Genomic DNA, 18,565 nt, shown 5'->3' with positions numbered 1-18,565 from the left:
CAGCCTGCTTAGCTCTTTCGGCAACAGGAAGGGGCTGGAGGGACAGGTTCTTACCTCCATTCTCCGCTGATCAGCACTGCCATACCCACAGGTGTCATTTGCATTCCCCAGGCCTCAACTTCTAATCTATAAAATAAAGGGTTGGAGGAGAACAGTGTTTCTCATACTGGGGTGTGTAGACACATTCTTGGGAGCTGTGAGTTCTCTATGAGAATGTCTTTTATCCTTACCTTTTTAATTCAAAAAATTTCAAAACTACAGCAAAGTTGAAAGAACAAGATGAGAAAATCCCTACATCCTTCACTTAGATTCACAGAGCTTGGCATTTTGAACATTTGCTTTCACTCTTTTATGAGGGTTTTCATATTGATGAAAGTTTTATCGGGATCCCTCAGCTGTCCCCCTTACAACCAAGAGCTGCTGCCCACCCTCAGAGGCTGGCTGGCTGTGTTTAGCTTCCCTTGGCATCAGGCAGAACTGCTGTAATTTTCATGGTAGACCCAGGAAAGAACTGAAGAGACCTCAATGATGTTCACACTAAGAGTAGATCGAATGATGTCACAGGGCCCCATGCAAAAGAAGGTTGTGCAGCAAATTTTTTTTTTTTTTAGTCAAAGAATATGTTTAATAAAAAATAATTAAACTTCCATTTGCTCTACAGAACATCATAGAAAGTAATTTAATAAATTACAAATGACTTTTTAAGACGTTTGCTCAACTACAGAAAGCAAATTCAGACTACACAGAACACAACCGGTAAACATTGCAAATGTCCAAAAGAAAAAAATTGGACTAAGACTTTGATCATGAAACCTGAAACAAGGGCTATAAATACAAGGCAATAACAGCTATAATTCTTTTCAGTAACTACCAACACATACATGGATATCCTTTCAACTGCAATTTTAGTATTATGTAATTCTATTGGTTTTTTTTTTTCCTTATAACCCTTAATACATATTTGCAAGTTTTCTTTTTTTTTTTTTTTTAGCTGCTAGCTGGACAACTTTTCCTTAATCAATACTAACTAAAAGTGTCTTGAAACCCAAGAATATTTAAAGTTAATATTAACCTTAATGCTTTGAAAACTGTAATTGCCTTATTACATATAAAGAGAATCACTAGGATGTTAACCAAATTCACTTGACCATAATTAGGAAAATACTTTATCTCATAAATTTGATATAAATTAGATTTTAGTGACTTCAGGGCTTTTTTTCTTTTTTTTTCTTTTTTCTTTTAAAGTTGGGGAAAGAAGAGAATATAGATCATATGGGAACTAGAGGGAAGGAAGGGAAAAATGGATGGTGTTGAAATACTCCACCGGCAAACTAAGTTAACTGTGTTTGAAAAACTTTGGCTATTTTGTAGGTGTATTCTAGTTAAACAAAAGTGCAATACTGCAAACGGAAGATACTAAATATGTAATATATCATTTTCATGATGAAGAATCACTACCCACTTCTCCTGGATGGGCATTAAATTACTATTTGTGCAGCAATTTTAATAGAGAAAAGTAGGGGGAAAATTGAGTTTTCTCTTTTGTTCACACACACACACACACACACACACACACACACACACACACACAATAGTAGATGCATGTCAGGTCCAAAAAACTTCCCCATAGAACTCATCATATTCATTTACTAGTAGCAATTTAGTTTTAGCAAAACAACAACATTTGGCAAATTAAATTAATGTTATCAAAGTAAATTTGGTTTTGTGGTTATGTTTGTATTGAATTTGTAAATTTGTTTTGCGATAGTTGTTCAAAAGCTATGAGCATAAGGAATTTATGTCTATAATAACGTTGGTGCAGACTTGAGGAGAACTACAATAAAGGTAAACGGGGACATGCAAGAATGTTGTCCTTTTGAAAGGGGAGCATATGTATTTCTCCTGCTTGTAAACATTGAACCAAAACATTTGCATTCAGAAGATGTTCTTCAAGGGCTGACTGAGAAGCAGAGAGGGAAGATGTTGGTAGCTGTATTAGTGGGCTTCTTTTACCCCATTTTGGTATATTGGGGTTCTGTAAAGGATTTTGTTAGAAGAAAAAGAGCTTGAATACCATTAATCTAGATTATTTCTAAGAATTCTTTCAGCTTTAGCAACTAAAACGCATCTATTTTCACTGAACATTCCAAAGTATTTGTAGCTGAAAACTACCTCCCACCCCCACTGCCTTCACTTCTCTCTTTATTGTGCTATGTGGGGTTTTGTGGGTATACATGTATTTGGCTGGTTTCACCCAGAAACAAGTTGTAATGGAGAAAAGAATTTGTTCTCAACAACATCAATATTCTTTGAGTTCTTAGGGATCAGCCCAGCTCGGGTCCCAGCCAAGGAGAATGTTTATAAAGGAAAGAGCAGAATTGCCCATTTGGGGAAGTCCCCCAGGATGGCAGGGTCTGGATCTGTGTTGTTGATCATGGTCTCCTGGTGGCTGACACTGTGCCTGGTATAAAATATATGCCCAATCTAAATTTGCTGACTGACGGAATGAGAAGTTATGCCAGACTCTTTTATAATCTGTACCACAGCCGGGAGAAATAAGCTTTATCAAAGTAACATTATGAAAATTGGAAAGACAGGACTAATTATCTGGTCTTATTCATCCTTAGAAGGTGAATTTGACAGATGTAGTCAAAACTTTCAATAACATCTGGTCAGATTCTTTAACTGGAGAAAGTCTTAAAGTAACGAGAGTATTTATTGTCTGGGAGTCAATTTACACACACTCTGAAATCTAATGAACAACATGCATTTTCCTGTACAAAACCCAGGTATTATAAACAACAAAATAAAAAGCCTATGACATGAAGCTTTGCTACAACACACCAGTCCTCTTCACTGAGCAAATGATGAGAACTTGTCATTAAGCAAACGATCCTGGTTCCAATTGGACCAGATTCTCAGCATCTCGCATCATCCATCTTCTTCTGCAGGTGCCTCACCATTCTCCACACCACACTGCTCTGAGCTGGTTTCCTTTTTATGACCAGAGTCCTCATTTTTATTTCCAAAACATGTCTTCATCTTAAATGCTGAATTGCTAAGGGGGCTTCGCTTTTCCTCCCACACAGTCTGGGAAATGTGGACACTCTCCTTTACCGCCTGTCCTGGGGGTGGCTTCTCCCTGCTTGTTCAGGGCTGCTGCCCTGCTTACCCCCTCGGTGTCCCTGTATCTCTGCCACAAAGGAAGGAGTGTTATAATCTCCTTTTCAATGGTGGACTAACTTCCTGATTGTGGTTCACGCTGAAACTGGAGTCCCTCCCTCTTGCCACCTGCGTACCTGCTCAGGAGTCCAACACATCATGCTCTCGTTCTATACTGTCAGCTTAAATGTTTTTGTTCTGCTTCCCAGATGACCCTGTACATATAGCTTGTGCCATCCAGTGTCCTTTCTTTATAAAGCACAGGGACCTTGTCCAAATCTCTCTCCACCCAGTACCCATCGCTTAGCAGTTTGTATAAACAATCACTCAACACATGCTTTAAATAATTCTTCTTTCTGATTAGAGAAGGAAAATACGCTTGTTAGGAGAAACATGAGAAACATATATGGAGAAAAAAGGCATTGCCACTAATTTCACCACTGTTAACATTTTGAAGTACAGTATTAAGTTTTAAGAATCAGAAAAATACAGCCATTAAATCACTCCCAAAATATCATGTTAATATTTTGTCACCAAAGGTTTGTAGCAGACCTTTAATTTTAGAAAAGAAGTGGATCATTGTAAATAAAGTGGAAGTCACGTCGTTTCCTCCCCCAATCCTATTCCCATCCCTCCCCAGAGGGAACTACTCTCATGGATGTGGGAGAAAGGTAGGAAGAGGATAGAGGACAGATAAACAGAAGAGTCATAAGCGGACATACCCAACAAGAAAGCCAAGCTTTGGGCAGTCTCATCATATGCCTCTCAGGCCAAGATTGCTCCAAAGGGCAGTCAAGTTAACTTGACATTGGGCATCGGCTCCCCTTTGGAAGGCTGGGCTTTGAGTCCAAGCTGGGGGTCCCTACAGACCTCATGACCAACTCGCATTTAACAATGCTTATATTATTTCCCCAGTGCATGGAATAAAGGCCATTTGGGAAACAAAAGGGGGATTAGGGTTGGGACTCAGACCACCAGGGAGCTCTGAGCTGGCTCAGTTCCTGGGACAAGTGTAGCTGAGCCTTGTGGACCCAGGCCAGGCCACTGCAGGGATGGTTTCCATGGGCATGAATAGGCCCACATCAGAATTCCAGAGCACAGATGCCGAATGCAAACAGAAAGTGAACCTTTGCACAGAGAGCCGACCTTTGGAAGTCCACATTTCCACCCCCTCCACACTCCCCCCACCGACCCCCACTGAAGCTCCTCCTTAACCCCCTAATCACCTCCAAGTTGCTCATTCAGATGAGGCAGGTCAGCCTGGGTAGTCGGGTTTTACTCCCTTGTAAACATCAAAAGGGGAGGGACTCCTGGAAACCTGGTAGCGTCCCTGTCTGAAAAGGAAGTGGACTATAAGGTAATGTGAGGCCACCACGTTTTTTTTTTTTTTCCCTTCTGGGCCGTCTTGCATAGTTCTGATTGCATCCTCTGCTTATGAAACTGGGGGCCAAGCCGTGATGGAGAGAGTTCCAGAACTTGGCCTGCACCGAGCATGATGGTGAGTGGTTCATGCACAGCATTTGCCAAATTCTCGGTGTTTTGAAGAAGTGATGCTCATTTTAGCTGGCTGCTGGTGTGCTAAGGTCCCATGAGAAGGTTGTCAAAAGACCACATTTCTTACCATGTAATTATCCTCTAATTTAAATTTAAACTATTAGTGAAAAAAAGACACCCAACTATTAGACTCGCAAAAGCTTAAGAAAACATATTTTCCTGCAGTCCATGTGGTCTACCCAGGATCATGAAATGAATAAAATCCACAATATCTATGGTGCTGCCAATTCAATCCTTTACATTTTGGCCTTCTCAAGTGAAAATATGAAATGTCAAAAATACTACCATTGAAATGTGTATTTTTCTTGGGTGAGGCACTAAAGACTGCTTATATGACAAACAATGATTTCTTTTGTGATAATATTTGAACAGCACTTTACTGTTTTCAAGTCCTAAACACATAATCTCATTTGCTTGTTTTGATTTGCAGCTCTTGCTGCCTGCTTATATGTCCATCTCTGTAGGAGAAGGTGACCCCTTGGCAGCTGACTCGGTTTAATCTCTGATTGCTGGATGCTGTCCTGAGGGGGTCCATGGGATGCTCTTGTTTCCTGGCATTTTCACAGTCTGAAGTACAGCTTCCAGGAATATTAAATTGAACCACATAAAATTGCTGTTTTTGTAAGTCAAAAATGGTTGGTAACTTCATAGGGTTCCACCTGATTTTAATCTAAACAAGTTTTGACTAAAGATACCATTCACAGAAAGTTCCCCTTGTCTGAATCCCCCCTTTTATGGAATGAGAAAAGGTGAACATTATTCCAAATGCTGTCAATGTATTAACTCCTTTAATCCTAACCATAAGCCTATGAAATAGTCCTCTTATTAGCCACCTTTTGTGGATGAGGAAACCACACACAGAGAGAGGCAATAAGCCCTTGGTCTCACTGGCGAGGACAAGGCTGAGCCAAGCACTGGCTGGGGCAGGCTGGGTTGGAGGCCTGGGCTCTCCCTTGGCCACACTGGCTGCTCACCCAAGGAAGTCAGAGAACCAAGTGTTTTTCACTCTGGTGCTTGTAATGAAAATCAATGACTGTTTGGAGGAAGGTCCTTTAAAATGTTGAGACATTTTAAGCTAAAGAGGAGAAAGGAGTTTAAGTTAGAGGAGGGAGGACCAGCCTGGAGTCTGGAGTCTTCAGTTCTTTTAACTACAGCCAAGTCTCTTCAACATGGTCCTCCTCATAGATGAAAGTTTCAGACTAGATGCCTGATCTCAAAGCTCCCTTGCTGTTCCAACCATTTCTAATCAATTAATATAATGAAAGCAAAGTAATTTTTATTCTCTTAGCACTGCAAAGTTGTATCAGTTCAGGAGAGGGTATGAAAATATGGCCTTAGCAATTTCCACAGACTTGCACAATTACCCACACCAGTGGGGTCCTCAGAACAGATAACAGCCCTGCTGGTCAGCATCCTAAGTGCTCAGTTTGGCGGCTTGATGAGATCAAACTCCCTTTTTAATCAAAAATATCCCCACTATTTGACCTGTAGGAGAAAAATATAAACAAGAACCTTGACATGACTAAAATACCAGCAGAGAGGGACACCAGCTGTGACCTTGCTAAGGAATTTTGGAACTGAATGGCTGAGAGAGAAAGTTGCAGGAGAGCTTCGGTACTTAATTTATTGTTTTTAAAACTGTTTAGGAAATGTACTGAAAAAAATTAAAAGCAGCAGTAACGGTAGGATATCAGCCTGCCTGCAGCAGCTCAGGTGTGTCCCACTGAAGAACCCAAGGCAAAAATAATGTGTATTAATCACAACCAATTCCAAAACACAATGGAAGAAAAGATACATTTCAATTGTCTCAAAAAAGATAAAATAGCCAGAAATACACTTACCAAGAAATGCGTATGTTCCACAAAGAAAATTTTAAAATTTTATTCTTGGGCACAAAGAAAAACCGATCAAGTGGACAGGTATACTATGTTTTTGGATATCATAAAGGTATCAATTCTCCCTATAAATTTTGTTTAATTCCAATGAAATTTTTAATGGATTTTTTAAATTACAGAAGTTGAGTCTTAACTTTGTATACAAAAATAAACAAATAAGATTTAGCAGTAAAATTCTGAAAAAGAGCAGTAATTAATGGAGACTGGGCCAGCCTGATATTTTTAAATAGTATAACTACAATAAATAAAATGATGTTACATATAAATTGATGGAAAGGGCTAGAAATCCAGAAATAGATGCAAACATACAGGAATATATAAAATGATAGAGATGGCATTTAAAGTCAATGGGGAAAAACAGTATTCAATATATGGTCTTGGAACAACCTGGTAACCACACGGACAAATTCCAAAGGCGCCAAATACAAAAAATTAAGTTGTAAAAGCATTCTGAGAAGCCATAACAGAGTTTTTTATAAGCTTAGAGTAGGTATAGCTCAGTGGCTACCCTACTCTAATAAAGTGAGTCAGCAGATAAGCAAGTTTTGTGAGCTATAAAAGTACCCGGTGTATTCCATGCTCTCTAGATTCCTTAGGAATTGCTGTTTTGTTGACCCTAAGGCACTGGTGGACTATCCACTGGGAGTTGGAGAGAGCACATGGTGCCACAACATGTGTTTTACATACTTTGTCTCCTGTATTCTGACACAAAGTGTCAACTGTGGTACTTTCTTCGCCTAGGATATTAATTCTTAATTGCTTATTTTTGTGGATGGTTGATACCCTTTCTGTTGATTTACATTTATACATTTTTACTCCACATGCCCAGTAGTCAAAGTATTCCAAAGCCACTGGACCACTTGAGTACATAAGTGCCACTGTTTTATGAAATATGTATATTCAGGTCTGTAAACCTAACAGTGTGACTTGGAGTGCTTCCTGCAGATGATTCTGACTGTTGAGTATTTACATGGACCATGGTGATATCCAAAAGAAAAATGCTTTTATATTTATAGATTATTTCATTGAACTATATAAATGGGTATCAATAAATGTATTTACTCCAAAAAAAAAAAAAACAAAAAAAAAGTACCCGGTGACCCTGTCCTGACTTTCTAAGCATAAAAGCAATATAGATGCTTTTTCACTTCTGTCTTCCAAATCTCATGCAAAAAAATAGTCTCCTGTGGCCTACCCTAACAAGAAACATACAAGGAAGGGAATTCTGAGACCCACAGTTCAGCCTAATTAAGTTAACACATTTCAAAACCACCATTATAAAATGACATGCAGTAAATGCTTTCCATTCCAGCATTGTTAATAAAAACCAAATATTTACTGGCACATGGACAGACATATGGACCAATGAAATAAAACTGAGAGTTCAGGAAAAAAACCTCACACCTTTGCCAACTGATTTTTGACAAGGGTACCAAGTCCACCCAAGGGGCAAAGAATAGTCTCTTCAGCAAATGGTGCTGGGAGAACTGGATAGCCATATGCAAAAGAATGAAGGTGGACTCCTACCTCACACCAAATAAAAAAATTAACTCAAAAAAAAAAAAACATAATAAAACAAAAAATAAAAATAAACAAAAAATAAAAAATAACTCAAAAGATAATAAAACAAAAAATAAAAAAATAACCCAAAATGGATCAAAGACCTAAATATAAGAATCAATACTATAAAAATTCTAGAAGAAAAATAAGGTGCATATTTATGAACTTACAATGGTTTCTTAGACTTTACACCAAAAGCATGAGCAACAAAAGAAAAAAATAAATGAATGGGACTTCATCAAAATTTAAAACTTTGTACATCAAAGGTCTTTATCAAGAAGATAAAAAGACAACTTGTGAAATGGGAGAATATATTTGGAAACCACGTATCTGATAAGGATTTTATATCTAGAATATATAAAGAACTACAACTCAACAACAAAAAGACAAACAATGCAATTTTTAAAATAGGCAAAAGACTGCCCACGAGTAGAAAAATGTCTTCAAAGACGTTGGTCTGGAATCTCTCACTTTGCTTATGCGTTTTACTCAAGGCTTTGATAACTGATTTAGAGCTTGAATTTAGGGGGCCCATGGTCTGAAGCCCAAGGACCTGCTTTGTTGGGTGGAGAAATCTTCAGCGGCGTTGACCCCCACCTTTTCTCTGAGGGTCTCTTACTTATGAAACAGCTCTCCACCACCAATTTCTACCTTCATTAAAGACAAGAAATCTGAAAGCCTAGTGGAGTGTCTGTCTGCTGTACCACCTCGAAATTCTCCCATTTGACGGTTCTCCTCCCCACTACCTCACTGAGAATCAAAGTCACCTTGTTTTATTGTTGTCCAAGGGGTAGGGTGAGGGAATATTCCTAGAAGTTGTCAAGGTGAAGCTGGATGGTGGCAGAGCAGACATGCACGGCAGGGGCTAGGCCGCACTCTGCATGGTGTCGGCTGGGGAGGGTGTTTGTGGCAGGTGGCCAGGTCTCCATTTTTGTGGACACTGGGTAGTTGACTGACACAGGCTCTGGGTGCAGACAATTTGAATGTGCTATCCACATGGAGAATGAGAGACCATGGAAAAAAATAACAGTGAGATCAGATTGGGAGAGGATATCTGCAGTATCCTAAACCAAACATAGACTAATATCTAGAGTACATAGAGAAAGGAAAAAAAAAAAAAAAAAAAAGACAGGAACTCCAATTGTAAAAAAAAAAAAAAGTGGGGGCAAACCCAAACTACAGCAGCAACAAAACAGGCAACTCAGTAAGAGGAAACCCCAAAAGCTAATAAGCCTATGAAGATATGCTCAATCTCATTAATAATGAGGAAAATGAAACCAAGACAAGAGCATGTCCCTTTATACTTGCTAGAATGTCATAAAATAGAAAGGTGACAATGCTGAAAGCCGGTGGACACTGCAAGTGGGAGTGTGGACTGGTGCAGCCGTTCCAGAGAGCTATCTGGCAGTACTTAGCAGGATCAGGTATTCTCCTCGCCTGTGCCCAGCAATGCCTCTCCAAAAGAGCAGTTACCACACTGGCCCACAAGACGACATGGACGAGGATGTTCACTGCAGCATTGGTTGTTACAGTGGAGATCTGGAGATAATCTATGTATCCATCACATAGGGAATGGATAAGAAAAATGTGGTAGCTGTATATTACGAAACCCTCCACTGGAAGCAACTAGAAGCAATGGACCAGATGTTCATGAAGCACCATGGTCAGGCTTGAAAAACATAGCAATTGATGAAAATAGTAAGGAATAGAAAGACAATACAGCACAATACTTTCATGTGAATTTAAAACAGTGCACAATAGTAGCAGTGTTTGCACAACATAGCGAATAGACTAAAAACCACTGAATTGTACACTTTAAATTTGTGAATTTTATGTTATGTGAATTATATCTCAATAAAAATACTTCCACATAAAACAACAGTAAATGTTTTCAGAAGGACAAATAAAAGGATGCAAACCTATTAAACACAGGAGAATAGTTGCCTATGGAGGGTAGAAAACATGTCAAAACATAATGGCTGAAAACAATGACCATGTCTCATTTCCCAGCAATCTACACGTCAGCTAGGTGGTTCTGCCAATCTGGGCTGAACCCCACTAATATCAGCTTGGCTTGCTCATGTGTCTCAGTGAGACAGGGGGTTTACTAGAGGTTGGCTGGTTTAGGATAGCTTGTGTTGGAATGACTGCATTCTGCTCCATGTGGTCATTCATTGTCCAGAAGGCTAGCCTGGACGTGTTCTCATGGAAAAGACAGCAAGTGGATGAAGAGCTAAATGCTTACTCACTTTTTCAAGCCTCTGTTTGCATCAGGTTTGCTACTGTTGCTCTGATGAGTCACATGGCTGGGTCCAAAGTCAAAGTGGAAGGGACTTCAAAGTTACAGGGCAAGGGCAATGGATAGAGGGGGCCCATTAATTAGAGCCATTAATGCAATCAACCAACCACATTTTTCCTTCATATTACTTAATTTTATTTTCTAAAGGAGCATTTTTGGTCTATAGATTTTATTTTGCTATTATGATTTTAGTTCCCATGTTGTCCTTTTTTTATTTTATCCATAACCATTTTAATTTTGTTACATCCTTCTTCTTACATTATTTATTCTTTATGATTTTTCCATTCTATTTCATGTTGACCACATTTTCTTGCATTCTATTAAGGATAGCATAGTCCCTGAAAATTTCCTCTGGTTTTTGGTGGTCTCTGCAAATCTTCAGCATGCTATTCCCTTCTCTTCGATGTGATTATTTTTCTACAGGACACATTTTGATTTCTTTTGAGTGAATTATAAGACAAAGTTTTTCAACATGTAGGTGGCCTTTGGCCTCACTCTGTCTATTTGAGTGATGGTTAAATTCTCATCACAGACCCACCACTGGAGAGAAGGTTGATTATTCCAGTTCCCAGACCAAATTCTAGCAGATGCTCACCACTGCATTTCTGCTCTGCTGAAATGGTATAATCTCCTGTTCCCTGTGCTTGATTCTGTAATACTCTGAACAAAGAAAATACAATTTGGACACAAAAAAGACAAATATTGTGTGATTCCATTCACATGAATCATATGGGAAATGGGGAGTTATTGCTTAATAGATACAGACTTTCTGTTTAGGGTGATGAAATAGTTTTGGTAATGGACAATAGTGATGGTAACAGAACATTGAGAATGTAATAAATACCACTGAAAAGAAAATCCAATTTTGGACATACACAGATATCAGGTTTCTTCCTATCTGCCCCTGCAGCAATTCTTGACTTGTCTGCGTTCTGCACCCTCCTCCAATCCTTACCTGGCAGTTCGTGTTTCTTAATGAATGACAAAGGATTGTGAGTGGGATGGGAGGTGGCAAATGGTAGTTTCAAAAAAATCCCAGCTTGACGGAAATCACTTTCCCGGTTTTCTGACTTGGTTAAGTCCATCTGGCTCTGATCACGGCTGTCTTGCACACAGTTGTAGTCCCAGCCCCAGGGCAGTGGTCAGTATCTCACACAAGCCTTCAGTCTTGGTTCATATTCTCTCTTATGAGAATGGATGAATACATGGACAGACACAAGTGTTTGATCTGGGAGTAGGGAGGAGGTTGCAAAGTGTTTTCCGCTAATATAGAGATACTCTCTGTTTTGTGAACTCGAGTGGCATGCCATGAAATGAAGATTAGGTAGGTGCTTTCAACTCAGCTCCACTGATTTTATAATGTAGAATGAGTCACCCCAGAATCTAATTTATTGTTGTCTGTCAGTCTTAGTTTAGTGATGGTATAAACTTGATCCTTTGTAGGCATTTAAATGAAATCTTGGGAGACATTGCATTCAAGAGCTGCTTGCCAAACATTATTTTCAATCAGATTTGGAAGAGTAGGATTTTATTTTATTTTGAGTAAGTGAAAAGAAAATGCACATAATACAAAATTCAAAAGATAAAAGGGTATGCCATGAAAAGTCTTAGTCTGATCTCAGTCCTCCAACCACCCAGTTTCCCTTCCAGAGAGTTAACCACTTCTGTGAATTTAACTTGCCTATTTTCAGAGATATTCTATGCATATTTGTGCATTATGTATAATATACATTACACATGGGAACATGTTAACCATCAGCTGTTTGCCTTCATGGTTTTTATCTCTTTATAAAACTTGGAGACATTTCTAAATATGTGTAAAATTTATTTGATATTATTTTCCAATCTTTCTACTGAAATGTTTAAATTATATTTTTGGTTTCCCTTAAAGACATAGTTACAGTTTAAAAAGTCAAATACTGCATAAGAATTATTACAAAAAAAAAAAAAAAATACCCCTCCTTGCTGCTGATTTCTAATCTTCCTAGAGGAAATCACATTCAACTCTTAGTTATTCTTCATGTATTTCTCCATATTTAAAAATGCTATAATTCTATAAAAAGTAGATTTTTTTCCATTTTAAACTTAGCCACTAACTTTCATAAAAGGAGCCAGTGAAGGAGATGGAGAAGTTCAGACCAGTAGGAGGAGAATCAGGAGAGAGTAATATTAGAAAAGGCAAGAGAAGTGCTAGTTTCAAGAAAAGGGAGTAGTCAGTAGTACCAAATGTGATAGAGATAACAAGGTAAGGACTGACTAGTGACAACTGTGTTTAGCTACTTACTAGTATACTTGCACTTCTAGCTACAACAGTTTCAGGAATAATAGGGGCTTGTGGTGAAATGAATAGCACTGTTTGAAAGTGACCGAGGGAGCTCTTTCTGGGTTGTCTGGATAATAAGACAGTAGCTATGGGGAGGTGGGAGGGTAGAGGTGGGGACTTCGGTTGAGGGAAGAGGGGGTGTCTCAGTTTGCCAGGGCTGCTATGACAAATAACACAATGTGGTTGGCTAAAACAATGGGAATGTACTGTCTTGAAGTTTACAAGGCTAGACATCCAGCATCGAGGTATAGGCAGGCCATGTTTTCTCCAAAGTCTGTAGCATTCTGGTGGTGGTTCAATCTCTCCCTCCATCACAAAATTATTTGTCTCCTCCTCTAGTTTCTACAAAATAACTGGATTCCTTTGCTATATTGGATTAAGGCCCACCCTGATTCAATTTGGCCTTATCCAAATGGGATTTCTGAAGGTCCTATTTACAAATAAGTTCATACTCACAGGACTGGGGATTAGGAACTTGAACATGACTTTGTGGGGGACATGATTCAGTCTACCACAGGGGGATGGGCTTCACCCAGCCAGAGGTGCCATAACCAAATTCACCTTCTTGTAGGATTTGCACCTTCCTGCCCCCAGCAAGGGGGAATGCAATATGTCATAAACCCAAAGTCTCTCCAAGTGGGGGCATCAAGAATTCCCAGACAACTCCTTAAACAGCAGGTACCTAAATCCTCCAATGACAAGGCTGTTTTCCCTCACTTGCCCTCAAAAGAGAGGCCCATGGAGGGACACTTGCTCACTTAGAATACCCCTCTCTGGAAGATGATGGAAGGATCTGGAGCCCAGGCCTAATCTCCTAGTGAGTTTTCCCAACAAAGCCTATTTTTAATTCCTGCCATGTGATGTAATGGACGTCCTACGGAACTCTGGTGCATGACCAGAGGATACCCAGCCTGGATCCTACCAGCATGACAGGGATTTTGGGGGGTGGGTAGGTGGGGGGAAGAGACAAGAAATCAGTTCAGGTGGCTGAGGAACAGTTGGAGTGTAAGAAAGTAGAGGCAGAAAATGAAGACCAGTCTTTCAAGAAGTTAGTTGACAATTAGGGTGAGAGAATGGGAGAAACTAAAGAAGTAAGATCCTGAAAGATTCAGGAGAGTGTGAAATGAAAAAAAAAAAAAAATGCAGGTTCATTTGCCAAACTGACTGTATATCTAAGGGAGAAAATGTTTTGCATGCTTCTTTTTAAAGTTCAAACCATCAGAACTCAAACCCCAGCTCTTCCAGACTTGAGAATGGACTACACTTTTGGCATCGGGAGTAGGCACATGGACAACCTGGATCTTGAATATGATTTGAAAAATAAATTATTTAAATCAGAGATAATAAGATATGCACTTTCAGATAGCCTCAGAGATGTGCACCATGATCTGATGCATCAAAGAAGCTGTCTGCTAAAACAATAGGAGGAAGTTGTCAAAAGGAGAAAGATGGTAGAAAATCTGCAATTAAGACAAGAGGTACCTCCTTTTTTTTTAAGGTGATTTCTTAGGATTTGCATTTTCTATCCATCAAAAAATATTTTTCAAATCAAAATGTCAAATGTGGCAATCTTTTGTGTGCACTTGCTCAAAGAAAATTAGAGATCAGGGCAAGACTGCTGTGCTGAAACCATATTGACTTCAGTCACAAAAGGAAGTTCAAGGCCCAAGAAGTGGTAGTTTTAGTGATACTATTTCGGCATGGGTGCATTTGGGTGCATGGGGGTAGGGGTGGAGATGACCTCAGAGCAAAATTGATGGGTTTACATAGATCATTTCTCCAGAATCCTGCGAGTTCACACTGGGAATTCTTTTTAGAAACTCATTTTGTCACAAACATTGCCTTCTTTAAAACATCCCCATAAATATTCAGCTTGATTCATTTTTTTTTTGACACTGTGAGGTATAACCTTATACTCTCCAGAGGTGTGGAGAGTAAATCCACTGTCCTAGGAATATTCCTACTCCAAAGTTTTGCATCCTTCATCTGAGCATTGGAGGATCAGGCAGAAAATCATTTGAATGATGCTATCACATGGAGAATAAGCACTTCTACGTGAGTTAGAATTATGACCCTACCCTTAAAGCTGTATAGTATCAAGTGATTTTTCTTTAACATCTCTAAGCCTCAGTTTCCTGTCTGTAAAATGGTGATAATAATAGGACTTACCTCATAGGTTGTCAGGATTGGAGTACTACATGCATAGAGCCTGGCACAGGGTAAATACCAACATGTTAAAATGGAAGCATGCAAAAAGTGTTACCCTAATAAGCTTTTATTAATTTAAACTGAAAAAATACTAGAATTTATATCAGATTAAAAAATATATAAAGGAATTATAATGAAAACAACAGTCCATTCCCCCTCCTGTCTCCCCCTTTTCTCCCCTCCACCAAAGTCATTAATTCTAACCTTTCATTTATTCTAGTGGTTAGTTCCATATCTATAAATTATACATTTATACCACTATTGAGTTATCAACTTTAAATATCATCTGTTGGCTTCCTGCTATGATAGTCAAGGAGTGGGCTCCCTTACACCCTTGCAACCTTCCCAGCATGCTCCAATCTCCATTTCTTGGTCCATTACAATGGACTGTTCTTCCCAACTCCCCGTTTTGTCTGATAAAGACTTTGGCCACCCATTTCCTCTCCATCTCAACTTTTGTTAGCTGAACCTGTATTTTAAACTATCAAAGTTGATACAATTGATAGCATGCTTTTTAACCATAATTACCTTTTTTTGTCATTTGTCTATAGATTGATGCTGCATATTGAAAATAATTAACAGCATTCACATTATTATAACTGCAAAAATTGCTCACTGAAGTCAGAGTGTCTATAAACACACTGCTTTCTCCCCAACACTTACGCCACTCAAATAGGAACATTCCTAGCATAAAATTCAAGCATGCCACATTTTAGTTTGCTTTGCATTTGGAAAATGTTTTTCTGACTCTTTTTTTCTCTTGAGTTTCCAATTACTTTTTTGTTGCTATTAAGAAGAAGCATGTGAGTTAACATAATACATCTTCTTGAGCATAACCCTACCGTTCCAGGTTCTTATTCATTTTATCCATTGCTTGCAACCCATTCCATTTTCTTTTCCTTGAAATTAATTAATTTCCTATTTAGAACCAGTTTCTTTGTATTTAGACTGTGGTTTTTTTCATATAGCTTTTTGTTTTTCATGGAGTTCCTGGTGACCTTCTTGCATCTAATACCCTTACTATGTCTTCATTTTTTTTTCTGAGTACACAAATTTTTTTTTAGCACAAATAAATGGTCATTATTGTTCTCTTCCAGGGACCTCCCTTCCAGAATTCTCATACTCTGATCTGGACCTGCTTTTTTGGAGGACCTGCTGCATAGCTGTCGGTGTGGGCCTTTCCTTCAATCCCCCCTGGGTGGCATCCACTGTATCCCAGGTCCAACTCCCTCCTTTTACCCAAAAACTTTCTCAAGGATTTCCAGTAAAGAGATGGGTAGGAAGTAAATTTTCTAAGAACTTGTCTGGAAACTTTTATTATGTTAATTTTTAAAAATAAATTCATCCCCTCGATTTTCTTTGTTCTCTTGTTTCTGGAATTCTTATTAGTTGGATGTTGGATCTCCTAGATTAAGCCTCCATGTCTCATACCTTTTGGATCAATTTTCTATATTTTTGTCATTTTGGTTTATTTCCTGAGATATTTCCTTGAATTTATCTTCCTACTTTAATATTGCATTTGGAATTTCAGCCATCTTTTTCTTTTTCCTTTTCGAGAGCTCTTTCTAATTTTCTGTTTCTTTTCCACAGAATTATATCCTTGTTTCATAGATATATTATTTGTGTGTATCTCTTTGATAGTACTGATCACATTATTTAAATATAATGAAATCTTCTGTTTCATGGGTTAGTTCTTTCTTTTCTGGGGACAGTTTTTCTCTCTGTTTACTCATTCTGTCTCTTCCATGTTGCTGGCTTTCCTCAAATGTATGGCGACCTTTGGGTATCTGTTTATATTTGGAAATGAGAAAGCTCAAAGGTTGGTGGGGAGTGCTAGGAAGAGGGGAGATGGCCTGGCAGGCACGCTTGCTTTCGACTGAGTACACAGGCTGGAAGGAGGCAATCATTTTGCAGAATGCTGAAAAAAGGAGTTTTGCTTGGAGCACTAATATCACACAAGCTTATCTAGTTCTCCTTAGAAGTTCCTTTGATTTCTTTTCGAAAAGGTATTTTTTCTTTCCTTGGGGATTTAGCAATCCCCAACCTTGTATGCTGGCTACAACACACTCAGCATAGGGCGGTGGGGGGATTGATTTTTTTTTTTAATCTTCATTTTATTGAGATATATTCACATACCATGCAGTCATACAAAACAAATCGTACATTCAATTGTTCACAGTACCATTACATAGTTGTACATTCATCACCTAAATCAATCCCTGACACCTTCATTAGCACACACCCAAAAATAACAAGAATAATAATTAAAGTGAAAAAGATCAATTGAAGTAAAAAAGAACACTGGGTACCTTTGTCTGTTTGTTTGTTTGTTTCCTTCCCCTATTTTTCTACTCATCCATCCATAAACTAGACAAAGTAGAGTGTGGTCCTTATGGCTTTCCCAATCCCATGGTCACCCCTCACAAGCTACATTTTTATACAATTGTCTTCGAGATTCATGGGTTCTGGGTTGTAGTTTGATAGTTTCAGGTATCCACCACCAGCTACCCCAATTCATTAGAACCTAAAAAGGGTTGTCTAAATTGTGCGTGAGAGTGCCCACCAGAGTGACCTCTCGGCTCCTTTTGGAATCTCTCTGCCACTGAAGCTTATTTCATTTCCTTTCACATCCCCCTTTTGGTCAAGAAGATGTTCTCCGTCCCACGATGCCGGGTCTACATTCCTCCCCGGGAGTCATATTCCACGTTGCCAGGGAGATTCACTCCCCTGGGTGTCTGATCCCGCATAGTGGGGAGGGCAGTGATTTCACCTTTCAAGTTGGCTTAGCTAGAGAGACAGGGCCACATCTGAGCAACAAAGAGGCATTCGGGAGGAGGCTCTTAGGCACAATTATAGGGAGGCCTAGCCTCTCCTTTGCAGCAACTGTCTTCCCAAGGGTAAAACCTATGGTAGAGGGCTCAACCCATCAAACCACCAGTCCCCTATGTCTGTGGTCATGTTAGCAACCATCGAGGTGGGGTAGGCCAATACCCCTGCATTCTCCACAGGCTCCTCAAGGGGGCTCTACATATTTTTTTTCCTTGTTTTTCTTTTTAACTTTTTTTTTTCTAAATCAACTGTATGAAAAAAAATTTAAAAAAAAATTTAAAAAAAACAAACATACAATAAAAGAACATTTCAAAGAGACCATAACAAGGGAGTAAAGACAACTAACCTAAGATAACTGCTTTCCTTCAACATGTTCCTACTTTACCTCAAGAAAGTTACCTAATATAGCAACATTTCTGTGAACTTCTTCCTAGTATGTCCATCAGAAATTAACAGACTGTAGTCATTCCTGGGCATCCCCAGAACGTTAAATAGCTTATCTGTTCTTCTTGGATTATTGTTCCCCCTTCCTTAATTGCTCTCTATTGCTAGTTCCCCTACATTCTACATTATAAACCATTTGTTTTACATTTTTCAAAGTTCACATTAGTGGTAGCATATAACATTTCTCTTTTTGTGCCTGGCTTATTTCGCTCAGCATTATGTCTTCAAGGTTCATCCATGTTGTCATATGTTTCACGAGTTCGTTCCTTCTTACTGCCGTGTAGTATTCCA

The 18,565-nt window shown here is 38.9% G+C and overlaps 1 long non-coding RNA gene across 2 annotated transcripts in view; it reads left to right on the top strand.

Moving 5' to 3' along the window:
• The first annotated feature begins 4,417 nt into the window (after positions 1-4,417).
• Positions 4,418-18,565, top strand: part of LOC119516815 — a 31,741-nt gene continuing 17,593 nt past the window's right edge. For both annotated transcript variants that reach the window (XR_005213379.1, XR_005213378.1), the window contains exon 1: positions 4,418-4,660. This is a non-coding gene — a long non-coding RNA (uncharacterized LOC119516815). The remainder of the gene's footprint in view (positions 4,661-18,565) is intronic.

This window comes from Choloepus didactylus, chromosome 20 (assembly GCF_015220235.1).
Source record: "Choloepus didactylus isolate mChoDid1 chromosome 20, mChoDid1.pri, whole genome shotgun sequence".
NCBI lineage: Eukaryota > Metazoa > Chordata > Mammalia > Pilosa > Megalonychidae > Choloepus > Choloepus didactylus.
Note: the sequence above shows the minus strand (reverse complement) of the source record. Positions and strands in the feature narration are given on the sequence as shown.